The following is a 13,841-nucleotide window of genomic DNA, read 5'->3' on the forward strand; positions in this document are numbered from 1 at the left end:
TGCTTGTGTGTTCTTTCTCTCCTCTCTCTCTCTCTCTCTCTCTCTCTCTCCTCTCTCTTTCTCTCTCTCTTTTTCTCTGTCTCCCTAAAATAAAAAAGTAAAGAAAAGAAATAGAAAATATAATGGTGGCAACTAGGGGGCTGGGACTGGGGAAAATTGGGAGATGTTTGTAAAAGGTTATAAATTTTCAGTTACAAGATGAATATCTTGTAATATTCTGTGGGGATCTAATGGTGATTTCAACTAATAGGACTGTATTATATAATTGAAAGTAGTTAAGAGAGTAGATATTACATGTATTCACTATAAACAAGGGATGGTAATTATCTGACATGAAGGTTTGTTAGCTAACTATATGTTAATAATCCTGTTGTAATATACACCAGATCAACACATAGCACACCTTTAACTTACACAATGTCATGTCAATTACATATCAATAAAGTTGGAAAAATACATCTGACATTCATAATAGAACCCAGAGATCACAAAATGAAACATTAACAATGTTCAGGATACAATTCAAAATTTTACAACATGTAAGCAACAAACATGAGGGGAATCTGGTTAATTATCATGTGAAAAGACACAGCAACAGGAGAAGACTGGATCCCCCTGTCTGTCTGTTAGGAAACCTGCTGGTGGCAGCATTAGGGTTTCGTTTTTGTTGGAGACACTTGTGTCTGTTTCTCTGTGCATCTGTTTCTGGTGTGGTACTTCTGAGGGTTCCACTGGTGGCAGTGGTGTGACCCCATTGTGTGTATATTTCTCTCTGTGTGTTTGTTTGTGTAAGTCCTCCATGGGAGGGAGGCAAGGTGTGAGTCCTCACCAGGACAGAGGTGGAATGTAAGTCCTCATCGGGAGGGAGGCAAAGTATAATTTCTCACTGGGACGAAGGTGAAGTAGTGTAATTATCTGTTTGCTGTGCATCTGTTTGTCTAAGTATAATTTTTGTTGGGACTCTGACTGTTGAGGACATGGGACAGTCTACTTCAAAACCTCTAAGACCTAGTTCTGATTCACTTCAAGGAAGTTGGGATTCGAACTCACAATCTATCAGTAGATGTCAGGAAAGGGAAGATCTTTCTTTGCAGGAACAAATGGCCAACCTTCAACGTTGGATGGCCAGAAGATGGGACCTTCGACCGCACCACCTGGGTTAAAATGTTTTCTTCCTTCTAGGATCCTAGCAGCAAAAATTACCACTGCCCAAGAAACCAAAAGTATTAGAGCCTTCTGCATCAATGGGCTCTCCTGATGGTTCCCATGCCTCCCGTCTTTACCCCGAGGTGCCACCCCTTGAGTACATGTTAAATAACTTCTCTGGTTTCAGGAAAAGCCATCCTGACAGGGAAAACACTGCCAGCTGGAATGGCTGACATTCTCTGGGATTGACAAGCCCCAGAGGGCTCCTTTAATCTTAACCTTGCTTTTTCTGGCTTCCCCTCCCACTCTTTGTTTCTGCACCTACTTAGGTGTGATATGCCTCATTGTCTCCTCCCAACCTCAGGGGCTAAGAGCAAAAGGCACTCCCAAGGACATCTAGGTTTTGGGAGCCGGGGAGACACTCTGGTCTTTCCTGTCACCCTGAAAATGGCGCCAATTAATCTGTGAGAGTCACCTGTTAGAACCTCCGAAGGTAAACTAGTTTAATTTTGAATGCACATGTGCTTTTGTGTGCTTTTGTCTGGGGTATTAAATGGAAGCTCGGACACTCGAGCTTCCCAGCACAGGGCCACACCAAGACGTCAGTCAGCCCTTTAGTAAATCTGTAAACACCTGTTTTGTGGCCACTTCTGTACTTGTTTGACCAGTTGTTATTGTCATTGTTTTTGGTCTTGTCTGTGGAAATTCTATGGGAGGGAATGTAATAACCTCTGGTGTGTATGTGAGTGTGAATGGGCGGCTTGGTCTGGCTTGCCTGCTGAGTTCCAGTCTGTGGTTCCATGGGTGGGCATCCTTAAGATCCCCAAAAGCCTACAGGACCGTGCAGAGAAGGAGACCTTATTGGTCTGACTGAGATAAAATCATAGTGAAGGGGACACTGACCCTCTGTGTTCCTTTGCCTTGTAGAAGTGAGGGCTTCTCCCTCATTCATTTCCCAGGTTAACAGCTATAATTGGAGAAAAGTTTAAAACTGGAAACTTTCTTCTGCCCCCCTTGGGAGCCTGTTCTCTTGCTCTCCCTTCCCCCATTCTTTCTTCAGTACCATCTGGGTGGGGAGGAGCCAATTTGCATAAATTGCCAGAGGAAATCCACCCTAGGTGATAAGAAACAAAAGACCACAGAAGTCAGATTTTTATATCAAATTTCCATGTCAAAATTAACTACAGGAAACAAAGGGTCTCACATGGGCTCATTCAGTGTTTGAATTAATCTATGACTGTTGGTTTGCTACAGTTCAAATAAGTTCCTGTTATTGGTATAGGATGAGGTCTGTAGATGCCTGTGCTTTTGTGTTGTGGCAAAACAACTGGAGATATTTAAAACTGTTAGAAAGCTGCTTTGTACCTAATTGGTTCATAAAATTACCATCTAAGTTCTGGTATAAACATCTTTCAGTTTGATACTAAATCTTCAATGGGAGACTAAGGCTTCTAAGAGTTAAAATTCTGCTAAGTACTTCAGACTGATGGGAAAAATAAGAAAAGCAACCCTATATGCAGGAAATTGGGGATACGTAAGGAAAATATAAGAAATAAAAGTACATTTTTGTTGAGGGTAAAAGAAAGTAATTTTGTCCTAGATGAGACTAGTTGGTTGGAGAGAAATGGATTTGGGAAAAAGTTTAAAGGCAAAGGAAAGTTGCAGAAGGTTCCTGTAAGGAGATCATTGAAAGAAATTTTATGTGTGAGGTTAAGATGAATGGAGTATTAAAGGTATATTGGTATAAGATTAAAATTCTGCTTTTCTTTCTTTCAAAAGACAAATTTTTCTGGACCTTTGCTCTTGTTAAGATTATGTAAATGAAGGGTTTCTCTTTTGTTAAGAAGACAAAAGCTTTAGGTCTTATCTTTATCAGGTCTTTGCTTGCTTAGTTAAAACTTCTCTGAGGTTAAAAAAAATTAGGTTTGGCTAAAGGATCCCAAAAACAAATAAGATCTTTTATTTCCACTTTGGTTCAGTAAATAGAGTTTTCAGATTTGTAACAATTTGTAATTCTATTTAGGATGTGCTTTGTAACTTCCTAAGGTTTTAACAAATTTCCCAGTATTCAAATGGTAGAGAAGTCTTTTGACCAATTTGGCCCTTTCATTTGGGATGCCAAGTTACCTAAAAAAGCACTGTTGTACAATGGTACACCTTAGGTTATATTGCATGGGTAAATGCTGCAACTGCTCAAATATATATGCAGTTCCTAAAGTCTTAATGTTTTGGTATAAGAAACACCTTTAGTAATCAAAATGTTAAGTGTCACTAAATTTCTCTGTTAAAGTGCATCAAATGAACTCTTGTCAGATCTTTCCAGATTAAGAAACTTTCTCTTAAGATATCTGTGAGGACAAAAATATCATAAAGTATTTGTTTGTAATCTTTATTTATCTTTTCTCTCTACTTAAACGGTCTGGAATTCAAAAACTCAGTGAGTATTCTTTCTCTCATGGCCATTACAATTGCTTGTTCAGTAGGAATCTGTTCAGTTTCTAGTAGGACACTATTGGAAATACTGGCTATTTTACCAAGGCTTTGACTGGAATGTCCTGTTTGAGAATCATGCATAGACTCAAATATGATCTAACAGCTTTAAGGAACTAAGGTTGACTTTATGGAACATGGAGCCATAAAGCCTCGTGGCTGGATACCTTGCTCACAGAGTTCCCAGCAGCCTCCCCAGGTGAGTAAAGAAGGTCACTTCCTGGCAGGTGCAGGAACCTCAGCATATGATGGGAACCTCAGGAAGAGGAATTGGCCCAATTTGACAGGTATTGCAGGCCTGTCTGATGGAAAGTGCTTGGCTTGGCTTCTGGCCCAGAGTAGCTACTAAAAGTTCAACCTGGAGATTCCTTATAAAAGGACCCAGCAAAGCAAGCCTTATAAAATCCTCATGAAAAATCTTCATTCTTGCTGAGCTTATGTAAATAATTAGGCCAGGGTTGTTAAGACTGGACTTGTTCCACCAATGCATTAGTCTTGATTTGGCTATCTCTGATAATGGAGATTTTTTTTTAGAGAGAAAAACTGTTTCAGCAATGCACTACTGTAAATGTAATTCTAGTTCTGAGTGTCTTTAAATATTTGTTGATAGAATTCAGGCTTGTTAGTCTGTGAAAATGATATTTAAAAATGGGGGTCACACCTTTTCAAAAGACTTAGAGGTAGACTTCACAGATATATAGCTAAACAAAAAATTCAGCCTCTATTAAAGTTTCAGGTATCACTCTGGAGTTAAGTAGGCAAACTCTGAAGAACCCTCAGCCTGGTGAGGTGATCCAGATCCAGTCGATCAGCTTGAACTGATCCTCAAAAAGACTTTGGCTCCAGGGATCTCCAGCCCTGCTCCAGCCACACCCCGGAAGCTGGCTGGTCTAGCACAGCAGAAGCCTTGGGAATCACCAGTCCAATAAGATAAACTGTCCTGTCTCGTTGCCATTGGACTGACAAATGTCACCCCAGAAAGCTGGGGAAACAGCAAAAGTCCCTGATAGGATGTTCTGCTGGTATTAATTGCCTCTAATATGGGCATGGGATTTCAACGTGGCAAAAGGTAAGGGGAGCCTAGGCCCCTACTGCCAGACTCTAATGGAGGGTTCTCAAGTGGCTGCTAGATGGCCCACCAATTTGGCTAAGGTTAGTAATGTAGAAAGAACCATGAAGGCGTATTGCACTTATACGCCCAAGGATCCTGAAAACAAATTGGCTGTCATTCTTACTTTTGTAAACCAGGCAGCGCCAGATATTAGAAACCCTAAAAGAGACCCTTACCAAATTAACCATAGAGACTGGTGAAAATTGGGTAGTTCTCCTTCCCTATGCCCTTTACAGAGTAAGAAATTCCCTTTACACCAAGGAGGGCTATGCCAGGCTTTAGGGGAACAATGGTAACATAGTTGACCCAGCATTGGGTCAGTTACAAGACAGAGGGGGAAATGTAAGGACACAGGTCTGAATTCGACTTCTCAGAATCATTAGACAATAGAAGGGCACACGTTGCCCAAGGAAGAAGGGACCACCCTTGTAACACCCAATCAGGAAAGGCCAGCTAACATCTTTAACATTTCTAAGGGAAAAACAAAACAAAACATTTCTAAGCGTGGGCCTAAAGATGAAGGCTATAAGATAATCACCTATTCCTTAAGTCTAGTCACGCCCTACGTGAGGGTCCTGGGCCCACTCTGTGATTGGTCAATACTCTAAATGTTGTGATTGGTTCCCACCAAAAGTATCAATGAATGATTAAACCTCATGTCAATGGTATCCTATAGTAATGATTGGACCCCTGTACCTGTGTCACAATTTCCTGTAACTCCCCCTTCCCCAAACTCATAAAAGCCCTGCCCCACCATGTTCAGGGCTCTCAGCATGAATCCACTGCACCGGTAAAGTCTGTGAGCCCGAGCTTAGGCTCGGCCAGCCTAAGCCCATAAAAAAAACGCCCTTTGCTTTTGCAAATAAATAAATAAATAAATAAATAAAAATAAATAAATAAAAACAAGTTTTAAATTTTGGAAAAAACTAGTTGAAAAATAACTTTGAGGTTAAGTCAGAGCTAAAAGTTAATTTTAAAAATAAAAATGCTGAAAAGAATTCAAGAGAAAATAAATTCAAGAGACACTCTAATTTTTTTAATTATGTTTTATCTCCTACTGGGCTGAGAGTCCTCCTTAACTATTGAAATTATTTGTGTATATTTTTAATATTTATTTTGAGAAAGAGAGCGAGAGAGTTGTAAGCAGCAGAGTGACAGAAAGAGAGAGAGAGAGAGAGAGTGAGGGAAAGAGAGAGAGAGAGAGATTGAGAATCTTGAAATGAGGCTTGGTCTCATGAACAATGAGATCATGACCTTAGCTGAAATCAAGAGTTGGAGGCTTAACTAACTGAGCCCTGCAGACACTTCTATGTATTTTTTAAAATCTAGATTGTGTTTTCCTAAAGAGTGAGTCCCTATGATTAAAGGGTCGTATTTTCTGTCTCTCTTTTCCCCTAGCTGGTGAATCCCAGTGTTGAATTCCTAGGACACATTAAGTAAAACCTTAGCAGAATGACAGACATCTGTGTCCCATAACTGTAGCCCAGTTTCCCTCACACCAAGGACTCCCTTTTGGCTTCCTTGGAGTGTGATTTTTCTTGGTAAATCTGTCACCTGCTTTCTGTCCTACAACAGTGAGGATACTAGAAAGCTGGGTGAAATTATGGCATGTAAAGGACTGTGATAATGCATGTGTGGGATTGATTAGTTAAACACTGTGTAATATCTGTTTGTAAAAGGCACAACATGCATTTTGCTATCTCAGAGGTTACATGGATTTCAAAATGGAAGAGAAGGCAGAGTTGGTAAGTGGGGCTGTTGTCTGTTATGTGAGGGAAAGAACACCAGGGTCACTGTGCTCCTGGCTTTGTTCCCTAAACCTCTGATTTTGTGGTCTGGGAAATATCCATGGTCTGGATGGTCTCAGTGATTCTGTACTTCAGAGCAAGGTGAAACTTTCTGGACAGTTTCTCTGGAGTAAGGAGGGATCAAATAGATCATAGTAGCAATAATTGTTGTAGTAGGAATTTGTCATGTGGGGTTGCTTAGCATCTAGATACCCTTCTCCCACCATGGAAGATGGAGTAGCTAGGTGACTCCATCCCTTTTTCCCAGGAAGACCAAGGCTTAGATGGTTGTAATCTTGAGGGAGAGATCAGAGCCCAGGGCAGGGAGAGATAATAATCAGCAGGGTCATGAGGAGAGCAGAGTATGGCAATGAGAGTCTGGATGGGGGTGGTGAGGTTGGGAGTGTCATTGTCAGCTGACTAGTCTCCAGACTGTGATATCACCTGGATTCGTGACTGGACCTGTCTACACCTGTGCCTGCATTGTTTGCTAGGTCTACTTCCCCAGCCTTCCTACTCATCTTTAAAATATGCAATCTTACACTGATCACTACTTTTCTAGATTAGCCAGCCTGAGTTCTGTTGTCTATGGCTAGATTTCCTGGGATTGACAAGTAGTCTGGAGTTTATAAAATTATTTCACATTCTAATATTCTATTTTGAGCTTTAATTTTTTTAATCTTTACTTAGTTTTGAGTCAGAGAGAGATAGAGTATGAGTGGGGTAGGGACAGAGAGAGAGGGAGACACAGAATCTGAAGCAAGTTTCAGGCTCTGAACTGTCAGTACAGAGTCTGACACTGGGTTTGAACTTACAGATAGTGAGATCATGACCTGAGCCAAGGTCAGACACTTAACCAACTGGGCCACCCATTTACCCATATTTTTGAGCTTTAGGATGCTAAATAGTAGGTATTTCTCCAACTCATATGGGTGATTCATCAAGTTTATTCAGATAGTAGGTGCCAGATATAGATGCAAAATTAAGCCTTAAGGATTGAAGAGGTAGAGAGAAAAATACGTGAATTAAAAGATATAGTTATAGCAAAAGAGGAAGCTAAAAAAAAAAAAGAGAGAGAAATTGATCCAGGAGCATGAAAGGAGAATTCGAGACCTGAGTGATACAATCAAATGGAACAATATCTCTATCATAGGAATTCCGAAAGAGGAAGACAGAGAGAAAGTTCCTAAAGGGATACTAGACCAAATTATAACTGAGAATTTCTCAAATCTGGGGAAAGGAATAGATATTTATATCCAAGAAGCACAAAGAACACTCTTAAGACATAATTTGAATTGACATTTGGCACGACATATCATAGTGAACTGGCAAAATATAAAGATAAAGAGAGAATTCTGAAAGCAACTAGGGAGAAAAGGGCCCTCACGTACAAAGAGAAACCTATCAGACTGGTTACAGACCTATCTAATGAAACTTGGCAGACCAGGAAGGAATGGCAGGAAATCATCAATGTGATGAACAGAAAAAATATGCAGCCAAGAATCCTTTATCCAGCAAGCCTGTTATTCAAAATAGAAGGAGAGATAAAGGTGTTCCCAAATAAACAAAAAGTTGAGAGAATTCATGACCACCAAACCAGCCCTACAAGAGATCCTAAGAGGGCCTCTATGAGGGAAATGTTGCAAAGAATACAAAGTTCCAGAGACACCACTATAACCATGAATTCTAGGGAGAACACAATGATTCCAACCAACATTTTTCAATAATAACACTGAATGTCAATGGACTGAATGCTCCAACCAAATGACACGGTACAAATGGATAAAAAAAAAAAACAATATCCACCTATTTGTTGTCTACTAGAGACTCATTTTTGACCCGAAGACACCTTCAGGTTGAAAGTAAAGGGATGGAGAATATCTATCATGTGACTGGAAGCCAAAAGAAAGCTGAGTAGCCATCCTTATATCAGACAAACTGGACTTTAAAGTAAAGGCAGTGACTAGAGATGAAGAAGGACATTATGTAATAATCACAGGATCACTCCATCAGGGAGAGCTAACAATTATAAGTATCTATGTGCCAAATTCTGGAGCGACCAAATACATAAAAACAATTAATCATAGACAGACACAATCTTATTGATAAGAATGTGCTAATTGCAGAGGACTTTAATACTCCACTGACAGCAATGGATAGATCACCCAGACAGAAAATGACTTAAGAAGCAATGGACCTGAACGACACATTGGAACAGATGGAATAGATAGATATATTTAGAACTCTGCATCCTGAAGTTAGGACATTCACTTTCTTCTCGAGTGCAAATGGCACATTCTCCAAGATAGTCACATACTGGGGCATAAAGCAGACCTCCATAAGTATAAACGAGTAGATATCATACCATGCACACTTTCAGATCACAATGCTATGAAACTTGAAATAAACCCTGGAAAAAGACTGGAAAAACTCCAAAACTGGGGAGGTTAAAAACCACTCTACTAAAAAAAGATTGGGCCAATCAGACAATTAGAGAAGAAATTAAAAAATATACAGAAACCAATGGAAATGAAAATACAACAATCCAAACTCTCTGCAACGCAGCAAAGGCAGGCCTAAGAGGAAAGTAAATTGCAATCCAGGCTTATTTCTACAAATTAGAAAAAGTGCAAATTCAAAATCTAACAGACCACCTACTGGAACTAGAAGGGGAGCAGCAAGAGCACCCCAAACCCAGAGGAAGAAAAGAAATAATAAAGATCAGGGCAGAAATAAACAATATAGAATCCAAAAAAAAAAAAAACCAGTTTAACAGATCAATGAAACCAAGAGTTGGTTCTTTGAAAAAATAAACAAAATTGATAAACCTCTAGCCAGGCTCCACAGAAAGAAAAGAGAGAGCACCCAGATAGACATAATCATGAATAAAAAAGGATCTATTACAAACAATCCCTTAGAAATACAAGCAATCATCAGAGATTACTATGAAAAATTATACGCCTACAAACTGGACAAACTGGAAGAAATGGACAAATTCCTAAAGGCACATGCACTGCCGAAATTCAAACGGGAAGAGATAGAAAGCATGAATAGACTGATAACCAGTGAAGAAATCGAATCCGTTATCAAAAATCTCCCAACGAATAAGAGCCCAGGGCCAGATGGCTTCCCAGGGGAATTCTACCAGACATTTAAAGCAGAGCTCATACCCACTCTTCTCAGTCTCTTCCAAAAAAATAGAAATAGAAGGAAAATTTCCAAACTCATTCTACGAAGCCAGCATCACCTTGATACCCAAACCAGACAGAGACCCAGCCAAAAAAGAGGACTACAGACCAATATCCTTAATGAATACAGATACAAAAATACTCAAAAAGATACTGGCAAATCGAATTCAATAGCATATAAAAACATTATCCATAATGATCAAGTGGGATTCATTCCTGGATTATTGGGCTGGTTCAGTATTCGTAAATCCACCAATGTGATACAACAAATTACCAAAAAGAAGGATAAAAATGATATGATCCTGTTGATAGATGCAAAAAAAGCATTTGACCAAATATAGCACCATTTCTTAATAAAAGCCCTTGAGAAAGTCAGAATAGAAGGAACTTACCTAAACAGTATAAAAGCAGTTTATGAAAAGCCCACAGCTAATATCATCCTCAATGGGGAAAAGCTGAGAGCTTTCCCCCTGAGATCAGGAACACGACAGGGGTGTCCACTCTCACCACTGCTGTTTAACATAGTCCTGGAAGTCCTAGCATCAGCAATCAGAAAACAAAAGGAAATAAAAGACATCAGAATCAGCAAAGAAGAAGTCAGACTGTCACTTTTTGCAGATGTCATGATACTTTACATGGAAAATCCAGCAGACTCCACCCAAAACCTTCTAGAACTGGTCAATGAATTCAGTAAAGTTGCAGGGTACAAAATCAATGTACAGAAATCAGTTGTATTCCTCTACACCAAAAATGAAGCAGCCGAAAGAGAAATTAAGAAACTGATCCCATTCACGATTGCATGAAAAACCATCAAACACCTAGGAGTAAACCTAACCAAGGATGGAAAAGACGTATATAAAGAAAACTATAGAAAACTTATGATAGTGATAGAAGAAGACACCAAGAAATGGAAAAACATTCCTGGTTCATGGAACAGAATAATAAACATTGTGAAAATGTCATTACTACCCAAAGCAATCTACACGTTCAATGCAATCCCCATCAAAATTGCACCAACATTCTTCTCAAAGCTAGAACAAACTATCCTCAAGTTCGTATGGAACCACAAAAGACCCCAAATAGCCAAAGTAATATTGAAGAAGAAAACCAAAACGGGAGACATCACAATCCCAGACTTTAGCCTCTACTACAAATCTGTCATCATCAAGACAGTATGGTATTGGCACAAAAACAAACACATAGACCAATGGAATAGAATAGAGAACCCAGAAGTGGGCTCACAAATGTACGGCCAATTAATTTTTGACAAAGCAGGAAAGAGTATCCGATGGAAAAAAGACTGCCTCTTTAGCAGGTGGTGCTGGGAGAACTGGACAGCAACATGCAGAAGAATGAAACTAAACCACTTTCTTACACCATACACAAAAGTAAACTCAAAATGGCTGAAAGTCCTGAATGTGAGACAGGAAACCATCAAAACCCTCGAGGAGTATATAGGAAACAGCCTGCTTAACCTCAACCGCAGCAAATCCTACTTGACACATCCCCAAAGGCAAGGGAAATGAATGCAATAATGAACTCTTGGGACCTCATCAAGATAAAAAGCTTCTGAACTGCAAAGGAAACAGTCAAGAAAACTAACAGGCAACCGACAGAATGGGAAAAGACAGTTGCAAATGACATATCAGATAAAGGGCTAGTATTCAAAATGTACAAGGAACTCACCAAACTCCACACCCAAAAAACAAATAACCCAGTGAAGAAAAGGGCAGAAGACATAAACATACACTTCTCCAAAGAGGACATCCAGATGGCCAATAGGCACATGAAATGATGCTCAACATCACTTATCATCAGGGAAACACAAATGAAAACCACACAGAAATACCACCTCATGCCATTCAGAGTGGCTAAAATGAACAATCAAGAGTCTATAGATGCTAGCGAGGGTGTGGAGAGACGGGCACCCTCCTACACTGTTGGTGGCAATGTAAACTGTTGCAGCTGTTGTGGAAAACAGTGTAGGGTTCCTCAAAAAACTATCCATAGAACTCCCTTATGACCCAGCAATAGCCCTGCTAGGGATTTACCCAAGGGATACAGAAGTGCTGATGCATAGGAGCACATGTACCCCAATGTTCATAGCAGCAATGTCAACAATAGCTAAAACATGGAAAAAGCCTAACTGTCCCTCATCTGATGAGTGGATTAAGAAGAAGTGGTATATTTTTACAATGGATTACTACATGACAATGAGAAAGAATGAAATATGGCCATTTGTAGGAAAGTGGATAGACCTCAAGGGTGTCATGCTAAGCAAAATAAGTCAGGCAGATAAGGACAGATACCATATGTTTGCACTCATAGGTCTAACAGGAGAACAGGTGAAACCTAAGGGAGGACCAGCGGGGCGGGAAGAGGGAAAGAGAGTTGGGGAGAGAGAAGGACGCAAAACTTGAGAGTCTATTGAATACTGAAAATGACCTGAGGGTTGAAGGGGAAGGGGGAGGGGAGAAAGAAGTGGTGGTGAAGGAGGAGGGCACTTGTGAGGAAGAGCACTGGGTGTTATATGGAAACCAATTTGAAAATAAACTATTTTAAGAAAATGAATCATGGCTCACTCCCACTTCCTCAGTTCAATGTGAAAGAGGTTCTCTCTCAAGAGAATGAATCCAAGAACATAGGGCTCCATGTCACTAGCTCCAAATTTAGGATGATAACATCTTCCTCGGTGACGTAAACCACTAGAATTTTTCATCCACTCTAGTTCCATGTTACAGAAACTCTATTCCAAAGAAAAGCTATCAGAATATCTGAGAATCTCTTAATCTACCTAGCTCTCAACTTGAAAGTGAAAACTCTACCTTCAACAAAGATACCTGAGAATACAGGACATCAATGTATCTTGTCCCAGTCCCCTCAAAAGGTAGAGTTTCTTTGGAAGAAATGGAAAGTTGGGAAGATCAGAGGATTTGTGCAGGGGGACAGCGAGACAATAAGATCAAAGACATCAGTAGCTCTTCCCAAAGATGGTGACTTTACTTGAAATGGCGCATGGGGAAGTTCCAGTCTAAATGCAATATAAAGAAATATATTTTGGTAGAAGAGTCTGTAACAACCTAAATCATATTCAAGATTGAAGTTTTATAGCATGAAAGAGGAAAAGCCCTTCTAGGGTTAAGCCTCAAAGACTAAATTCATTAAAAATAAGACCCAAAGTCTAAACTCTCTAATGACTCCAACAAAGGGGTTCAAATTTAATTGTGTTGTACTGTAGAGCAATATATGTCCCAGATCATTGTCAAAAATAATGAGGCAATCATATAAGAATTAATGTAGACAAAAGCTATGTGTAAAACTACAGAGATAGTTTAACAAAAAGATCAGAAAAAGAGAAAGTAAAAGAAAGGCATACAAAATCTACTATCATAGCATAATTATTTTTAAATTTTTTTAATGTTTATTTTTAACAGACAGAAACAGAACATGAGAGGGGGAGGGGCAGAGAGAGGGAGAAGTAGACACAGAATCTGAAGCAGGCTCTAGGCTCTGAGCTGTCGGCACAGAACCCAATGCTGTGAGCTATGAACCATGAGATCAGAACCTGAGCTGAAGTCGGGTGCCACCCAGGCACCCCTATCATAGGGTAACTGCACATATGTCCAAGGCTAAAACCTCTAAAGATATACAGCAGAGACCACAGGCTGTGTGGGAAATAGACTTTGTTGAAATAGTCCAGTGAAAACACTAAGCAAATAAAAGCAAGTAACATGGATAATGGGGAGAAGAGATCAGCATTTGGACTTGCTACAATATATTATCTGAAATATCAAGCTTTCTACTAAAACCTGTGAGACATTGTAGGAAAGCAAAGTGTGACCCAACACAGGGAACTGAAAGAAGGCAACAGAAACTGTCTGTGAGAGGGCCCATATGTTGGACTTAGGAGAGAAAGATTCAAATAAGCTGCTAAATATATATTCAAAGAACCAAATAAAGCAATCAAATATGAATAAGGTATGATAATAATGTCTTATCACATACATAATACAAATAATGAATTAAAAAGTAAAAATTTGGGAGTTGAAAAGTATAACAATCTAAACAAAAAGGCACTAGAGGAGCTCAAGTAGGCATGATCTGGCATTAAGAAGAAAA

Source organism: Suricata suricatta, chromosome 3 (assembly GCF_006229205.1).
Source record: "Suricata suricatta isolate VVHF042 chromosome 3, meerkat_22Aug2017_6uvM2_HiC, whole genome shotgun sequence".
In the NCBI taxonomy this organism is placed as follows: Eukaryota; Metazoa; Chordata; class Mammalia; order Carnivora; family Herpestidae; genus Suricata; species Suricata suricatta.